At 37.9% G+C, this 8227-nt stretch overlaps 1 long non-coding RNA gene across 1 annotated transcript; it reads right to left on the bottom strand.

Moving 5' to 3' along the window:
- Window positions 1-271: 271 nt before the first annotated feature.
- On the bottom strand, window positions 272-3175 carry LOC115276481. The gene is made up of 2 exons (XR_003901959.1): window positions 3057-3175; window positions 272-464 (listed from the first exon to the last, which is right to left on the bottom strand). It is a non-coding gene; the product is annotated as an uncharacterized LOC115276481 (long non-coding RNA).
- Between the last annotated feature and the right edge of the window lie 5052 nt (window positions 3176-8227).

Here is an 8227-nt window from a genome sequence, read left to right as displayed (position 1 = left end):
CTAGACTAAACTCTAAATGGCAGAAACTAATCATTGAATATATAGTACCTAATATTATGCCTGGTACATGGTAGATATTCATTGAGTACTTATTACATACATACATACATACATACATACATACATAAACAGACAGATAAAGCAAGTAAGCAAGCAAGCAAGAAAGCTACAGAGCAACAAAAGGACAAAATAAAGGCCTAGATCCTCAAGGTGGAAGTAATACTGGAGGTTCAATTAGTTAGAATTTGTTTGGGTCTAAGTAACAGAGAAATCCAAAATATGAATTTTATTTTCAATTCACAAATTTTGAAGTCTGGAGGTTGGTAATGCGAGGTAGGAATGGAATCATGTTCCCAGAAGGTGGTCAGGGACCATGCCCATAGTCTTCTCTGCTATTTCTTAGGTCTGTCCATTCTCCTCAAGGTCAAGGTGACTATTAGAGCTCCTGTTGCCACATCTTTATTCTAGACAGAAGCAGAAAGATAGGAAGACATGAAGAGACAAGATGGATACATCTCTATATTTGATACCTCCCACATAATACTTTTAATTGCATTCATTAGTCAAAACTGTCCCACTTAACTACAAAAGGAAACTGGGAAATTTAGTCTTTTAGGTGGAAAACAATGTTCCAAGTTTAAAATCCATAATCTTTTATCCAGAAAAAAAAGAGATAATAGATATTGGGCAGTTTCTGCCATAATTTGAATATCATTACAAAACCTCTGGAATGTAAGGACAGAAAAATAGAAATTACTTGGCACTAAAAATATTGTCCCTTTTGTCCAATATTTTTGAGAAGAATAAGCAAATTATCTCGAGATACTTAAGGACTGTAGACTACCCAATTGATATATGTACCTCTCAGCTAACAAAAGATGAATAAAAAGGAATGGATTTTTTTCCCTTTGTATCATTTTCCTTTTTCTTTTTTTTTGGAAGTCCATACCGCTTAATCCACTTTACATATTGTACCTGTTCCCTACACCCACCTCCCCTCTGACAACCACCACTTTGTTCTCTGTATGTAGAGTCTGCTTTGGCTTGTTTGTTTTCTTTTGTTCCATTTTTTAAAATATTTATTTATTTATCTTTGAGAGAGAGAGAGAGAGAGAGAGCATGGGCGGATGAGGGAGGGGCAGAGAGGAAGGGAGACACAGAATCTGAAGCAGGCTCCAGGGTCCAAACTGTCAGCACAAAGCCCAGTGTTGGGCTTGAACTCATGAAACGAGAGATCATGACCTGAGCCAAAATCAGATGCTCAACCTACCGAGAAATTCAGGTGTCCCTACTTTGTTCCATTAAAAAAAATTTTTAATGTTTATGTATTACTATTAAGAGAGAGAGAGAGAGAGAGACTTACCTGACTAAGCCACCCAGGCACCCCAACCTTTGTTCTTTTTTTAAAAAAAAAAAACTCTAGCAAGAATTGCTTGAGATCAAGGAGTTGGCCATCTCCATGTTTTTGTTTCCCACAATTTGGGATCTGTCAGATTGGTAGAGGCTGGAACTAAACTATTCTTTGCCCTTCTCAGTACTCACCCATCCCACACCCGATCTAAATGACTCAATTTACTCTTAAGTACTGTATACAAACCAAAATGTTTTTTTCACTGCTTAGGAAGGGGGTATGGGGATAATTCCAGTCCACAGTAAGATGGACATCCTTGAAGGTCACATTGACTACTTAACTAGAAAGAGAAAAAAACAATTTTTGTGGTAAAAAAAAAAATTGAACTAGAAAAGAAATCATGGCAACAGGTTCCAATTACAATTTGTTTGTTTGTTCATTTTCCATGCAGAATTTAGCTGGTGGTATCAAACTAAATATTTCGTAGAGACTACAACCACTGCAAAGAAAAACCATTGAGATGTTACCTTGAGTTTGAAAGTTTTAATTAGTATCTGAGAGCTATTAGAAAGTCACGAATCAAAAAGAACCAAATGCTGATAAAAGACACTATCTTTAAATCTGCCTAGTGATGTCTGGTAGCAGAAATAGGAGGGGGAAGATTTTAAAGGGAACTTTTTCAAATTATTCCTCCTCATCCTCAGCCTAGTTAGAGGGAAAAACAGAAATATTAGCCAGCTTGAAGTAAACCAATCAAATTCCTTCCTTCCTTCCTTCCTTCTGCCCTTCCTTCTTCTCTTCCACCTCCCCTCCTCCTCCCTTCCTCCTTCTCTTTCCCCCTTTCATCTCCTCCCTTTCTCTCTCTCCCCCTTCCTTCCTTTCTTACTTCCCTCCTTCCCTCCCCCCTCCCTCCATTCTTTCTTCCTTCCTTTCTTTCTTTCCTTCTTTCTTTGCCTTGCAGTAGAGACTATAAAACCATAGGAGTCTTATAAAACTCCCTACCCAAATTAAAGGACAAAACTCAAAGCCCTAAAAATACTAGGGTGGTTGAAAAGAATTATAGGACCAATGGACATCTTTGGGAATACAAAATTCAGAGCATTCTGATTGTTGCGGTTCAGAGATTCAGTTGCGGTGGTTCCCATTCAGGGATGATGTTTAATGTATTTAGCAAATGGCATTGCACAGGCAATAGCCCATGGAAATAGCATTGGCCAGGGCACTAGCTGAGGGGTCTAGAGTCTCCCTATAGCACTACACATTACTTCTTTAGTTTCTAGATTGTGAGGAGGACCACAGGACAGGGAAGAGTTCAGATCACAGATATTTGCCAAATACTATTTTAACATGTATGGTTGTCCTGGAGCATACCATCTGCATATCAGCCCCAGTTCTACTCTTCCATGAAGCCAGGCCCATGACAACTATACCCCCACGCTTGCTCTCCACTATCATCCAGTTTCAGAGGGTCATTTAGCTATTGCCACTTTGTGCCAATGGCCACCCAGTACAGGAGAGACCATTTAGGAAGACAGAAACTGTACCTCCCTGGAGATCACTAACCATAGTCACACTGGAAACACGAGCTAAGAAACAGAAGTTTTCATTTAGCCCTGGGTGTTCCCACATTCACTCAGGACTAAACAGAAATACATAGCAACATGATCTGGAAGGAAACTCAGAAAACTGATATGTTAACTCTTACTTTAAATCATGTCCTTTTCTAATTACACCTTGGTCTCCTCTGGACAGGTCAGTTAGATTGGAATACGTTCTATGTGTTCGAGCTGTGCATTTAAATCACTGGCACCTCAATTCTCACTTGTGAACCTGTATGAAAAAATTATGAAATGATTCAGAGGAAGAAAAACACTTAATAACAGAGATAGTCTCATTGATGACACCAATCACAATGACCAGATAAAGTGGCCTGTTTAATTACTTTCAGAAAAAGCAGACTCTTCAGTAGCTTTCTATATTTGATGTTTTCTAATACATCGTCATTCTTTCTGTTTTTTCCCTGTGGATCTTCATTTTTAATAAAAGTCTTTTTATTTGAAGGTTCCAGAAAGAATTTAGTTCTATAATTTCCATTATTTATCCTGTCAATATAGATATCCCATAATTTGATCAAAAACAGACATTAAAATTAAACCCCATCCTGTGGCAATAGCATAAATGCCAAATCTACTTGGTGCTTTAGTTCTTGAAAAGGTCACTGTGATAGAGTTTAATGGTACAAATACAAAATTTCATATTATCCAACCCGGGTGAAGAAAGTAATGGCACAACTATAGTTGTGAGATTCAGCTAAGACTATTTCCACTAAAAAATAAGTAACTTTTTAATGAAAATACTATCAATGGTTACTTCAGAGAAGTTGGCTAAGGAGTTGGAGAGATAAAGGAATTTTTACTTTTTGTATTATATTATTTGTGCTTAAACTTTAAGCAAAGTGCTAAAACTTTTATTTTATCATGGTCATGCATTGCTTTGTTAATGAAAGAAGTAATTTCTGTTGAGAACAATTATTTCAAAAGAAGAAACAAAAAAATGACTTAAGGAAAGTCACCTAATTTTTAAAGACGTTTTCCAGTACAAACAGATAATGCAACCCTGGGAGACATACGCTCCCTGGGGCAAAAGTGCAATCATCAATAAAAATAAAATAAGGAGTTTTAATGCCTCGAGGCAGAAAATAGAGTATATGACCTGTTGTTTTTGAGCAAACCAGTGATAGTCTAAATACCTACCCACAATAAGATCAGGTACCTGTGCCAGAATATAAATTAAGACACTGCTTCCTTCTGTGAGAAAAATCTTGTTACCAAAAATAAATGAATCAGAAGAACTTAAAAATGGTGCTCAATGGATTTACATTCCAATGCAAATTGCTCACAAACAGTTAGGTGACCAGACACCACATTTTGGTACAAAAAAGAAATGGAACGAAGAAAGGCTTAATTGCAAGTCAGTCAGGATTCAATGTAGGGAATAGAAATCACCCTAGAAATATCTACCAGAAAGGGATTTAATACAGGGAATTCAGTCCATACCCAACTTTCGGAAGGCTAGAGGCACAGGCATCAAGTAAGGAGGCACCACATAAATGACCTGAAGAGGTGCCACCATAACTATAATCCAGAAATCAGGGGGTTATGATTACTGCCACTGCCACTATTGCTTCTTAACACTTTAAGAGCTGATGGCTAGACAGAACAATCCTAATCTTGTCAATGTGATGGACCCTAAATCCATATAAACTTGCTTCCCAGCTGAAAATAATCTCCAGAATTCAGAAAATCACAGGGTACAAAATCAATGTACAGAAACTGGTTGCATTTTTATACACCAATAATGAAGCAACAGAAAGAGAAATCAAGAAACTGATCCCATTTAAAATTGCACAAAAAAACATAAAATACCTAGGAATAAACATAACCAAAGATGTAAAATATCTGTTTGATGAAAACTATAGAAAACGTATGAAGGAAAGTGAAGAAGACACAAAAATTGGAAAAACATTCCATGCTCATGAATCAGAAGAATAAATATTGTTAAAATGTCATTACTACTCAAAGCAATCTACACATTCAGTGCAATTCCTATCAAAATTGTGCCAGCATTCTTCTCAAAGCTAGAACAAACTATTCTCAAATTTGTATTGAACCACAAAAGACCCCAAAAAGCCAAAGTAATTTTGAAGACAAAAACCAAAATCCCAGACTTTAGCCTCTACTACAAAGCTGTCAAAATCAAGACAGTATGGTATTGGCACAAAAACAGACACATAGACCAATGGAATAGAATAGAGAACCCAGAACTGGGCCCACAAATGTACAGCCAATTAATTTTTGACAAAGCAGGAGAGTATCCGATGGAAAAAAAACTGCCTCTTTAGCAGGTGGTGCTGGGAAAACTGGACAGCAACATGTAGAAGAATGAAACTAGACCACTTTCTTACCCCATACACAAAAATAAACTCAAAATGGAAAAGGACCTGAATGTGAGACAGGAAACCATCAAAACCCTCGAGGAGAAAGTAGGAAACAACCTTCTTGACTTCAACCGCAGCAATTTCCTACTCGACACATCCCCAAAGGCAAGGGAAATGAAAGCAAAACTGAACTCTTGGGACCTCATCAAGATAAAAAGCTTCTGCACTGCCAAGGAAACAATCAAGAAAACTAATAGGCAACCGACAGAATGGGAAAAGATAGTTGCAAATGACATATCAGATTAAGGGCTAGTATCTAAAATCTACAAGGAACTCACCAACTCCACACCCAAAAAACAAATAATCCAGTGAAGAAAGAGGCAGAAGACATGAATAGACACTTCTCCGAAGAGAACATCCAGAGGGCCAACAGACACATGAAATGATGCTCAGCATCACTCATCATCAGGGAAATACAAATCAAAACCACACTGAGACACCACTTCATGCTGGTCAGAGTGACTAAAATGAACAAAACAGGAGACTATAGATGCTGGCGAGGATGTGGAGAAATGGGCACCCTCTTACACTGTTGGTGGGAATATAAACTGGTACAGCCCCTCTGGAAAATAGTGTGGAGGTTCCTCAACAAATTAACAATAGAACTCCCTTATGACCCAGCAATAGCACTACTAGGGATCTACCCAAAGGATACAGAAGTGCTGATGCATAGGAGCACATGTTCCCCAATGTTCATAGCAGCACTTTCAACAATAGTCAAATCATGGAAAGAGCCTAAATGTCCATCAACTGACAAATGGATCAAGAAGGTGTGGTTTATATATACAATGGAACACTACATGGCAATGAGAAAGAATGAAATCTGGCTATTCGTAGCAATGTGGATGGAATTCAAGGGTGTCATGCTAAGTGAAGTAAGTCAGGCAGAGAAGGACAAATACCATATATTTTCATTCATACATGAAACAGGAGAAACTTAATAGAGGACCATGGGGGAAGGAAAGGGGGAAAAATAATTGGGGAGAGGGAGGGAGACAAACCATGAGAGACTCTTGAACACTGAGAACAAACTGAGGGCTGAAGGGGGAGGAGGAGGAGAAGGGAAGGGGGGTGATGGGCATGGAGGAAGGCACTTGTGGGGATGAGCACTGGGTGTATATATGGAAACCAAGTTGACAATGAACTATAAAAGAAAATAAAGAAAAGAAAAAAGAAAATAATCCCCACCTCTCCTCTGCCTTCTAAATATGATACTAGTGTATCTCATTGAAACAATTTATCTTGTAACCAGAATCCTAGTTTCAAAGAAGTCTGGAAATGTAGTCATTAGTTTTTCCACTCCTGAAGAATAATAACACATAGAGAAGAGTGTGGAAATAGAAATCAAGTGCTAATTGACTATATTTAATCTGAGGAAGATATGTGTTATGAGTCTTCAAGCATATGAAGAACTTCTTATAAAAGAATAATTAGACTTATTCTGAGTAGCACCTGAGAGCAGGCTATAACACTTGATCTGTGCTAGTACATCTTCTTAAAGGGATGTTAATTGGATTCTACTCCTTTGGATATGCCCATTGTGGGGTCTGGGCTGAAGGACAAATGCATATCCAGGACATAATCACCTCATGGTAATCTAGCCAAGAGCTTAAGACCTGTCTCTGATCACATCACATCACATCTACCAATACCCTATTCTCAAAAGCAAGTTACATGGCCAAGTTTAATATCAATGTAATGTACACCCCACCCATAATGGAAAGGCACGGCAATATTATATAGCAAAGAACATGGATGTACTCTAACAAGGAAGTGAGGAATTGGGACCAATGACCCAATCCATGACAACTTGCAATTTTACATTCTCTAATTCTATGACAGAGAGATTCATGAAGATGAGTGAACTCCCTCAACTCGCCAGTAACTCACTTTCTTGCCTTTAAAACTCCCCAAAGGACCACAGATAACTAATCTCAACTAAACCAATCCTTTTTGTAGCCCTTTCTATCTCAAAGGAAAAGCTACCCCTCTCTAAAGTAAGCTAAATTTAACCCCAAAGTCTCAGAAACTGATTCATCCCTATTCATTCTTTTTCTCTCCTAAATCTTCACCTTGGGTCCTTTCCTAACAGACAGTCAAGTATTTGGCCTATGACATTAAAAATAAAAGCTCTCCTATGGCATTACATCTCCTCTAGCACTCTGTATTACTCTGAAATCTGACCACAACTGCTCACACAAAGAACAAAGAGGTCATACTTGCCAAGTTTACTGTTTATTGTTATGGGGTTTGGTGAGGCAAAGTAATAAGACTTCTCTTCCTTGCCCAAGTTCTACTTCAAATGAGAAACAAGAAAAAAAGATGAAGCTAATATGGAAGAAATATGATCTAGATGTGAGAACAAAATGCACCTTTCCATTTCCTATGCCCTTCTGGACCAGTCAATCTGAGAAGTTTGAGTCTGCAGGGCAGACACACCCCAGGTTTCTGTCTCACTGTCCTAAGTAGAAAAAATCATATCCCATTCTACTCCAGTGGTTTTGTTTATATACTCCAGTCAAGAAAAAGGAACCAAAAATATTTATTTCAGACTCAAGAAAGAGATGAAGAAGTAAGTGTAAAGTGTGTGAATAAATTGCCCCTCATGGAGACTAGAAGACTAGAAAAGAGATGCTTCCTCTCTAATTTACTTTTCAGGTCTTTAATTTGCTTGAGTCCTTTGGAATATTCACACTATTGTTCCTTCTTGGATATTTATGCTTCCCTGCCTCTGGAAAGCCTTTTTTCCCCCTTAACTTTTAAGATACTCCCCTTTCCAGGTTTTCTTCTTCATACCTGCCCTATTTAATTTTTTTAAAACAGGATATTATGGGGACAATACCCTGTTTTCCCATTTTCTGATGTTCCTTGGGAATTTC

The sequence above is a fragment of the Suricata suricatta genome, chromosome 13 (genome assembly GCF_006229205.1).
Source record: "Suricata suricatta isolate VVHF042 chromosome 13, meerkat_22Aug2017_6uvM2_HiC, whole genome shotgun sequence".
Lineage (NCBI taxonomy): Eukaryota > Metazoa > Chordata > Mammalia > Carnivora > Herpestidae > Suricata > Suricata suricatta.
The sequence above is the reverse complement of the archived record's forward strand: the minus strand, read 5'-3'. Positions and strand labels throughout refer to the sequence as shown.